Raw genomic sequence first — 342 nt, forward strand, 5'->3', positions numbered from 1 at the left:
TCTGTCTCTGCGTCTCTGTTAACTACTCTCTGTCTCTGCATCTCTGTTAACTACTCTCTGTCTCTGTGTCTCCCTCTCTGTTAACTACTCTCTGTCTCTGCGTCTCCCTCTCTGTTAACTACTCTCTGTCTCTGCGTCTCTGTTAACTACTCTCTGTCTCTGCGTCTCTGTTAACTACTCTCTGTCTCTGCGTCTCTGTTAACTACTCTCTGTCTCTGCGTCTCTGTCTTCGATCGGAGGGAGACTGTCCAGAAAAGACAGAAAAGTAGAAAATAATATTATTTATTTTGAGATGCAAAACGTAGACTGACACCTATTGTAGTTCCTCTAGACAGTCTGTCA

This window comes from Oncorhynchus mykiss, chromosome 2 (genome assembly GCF_057628025.1).
Source record: "Oncorhynchus mykiss isolate SJ-2025 chromosome 2, ASM5762802v1, whole genome shotgun sequence".
NCBI lineage: Eukaryota > Metazoa > Chordata > Actinopteri > Salmoniformes > Salmonidae > Oncorhynchus > Oncorhynchus mykiss.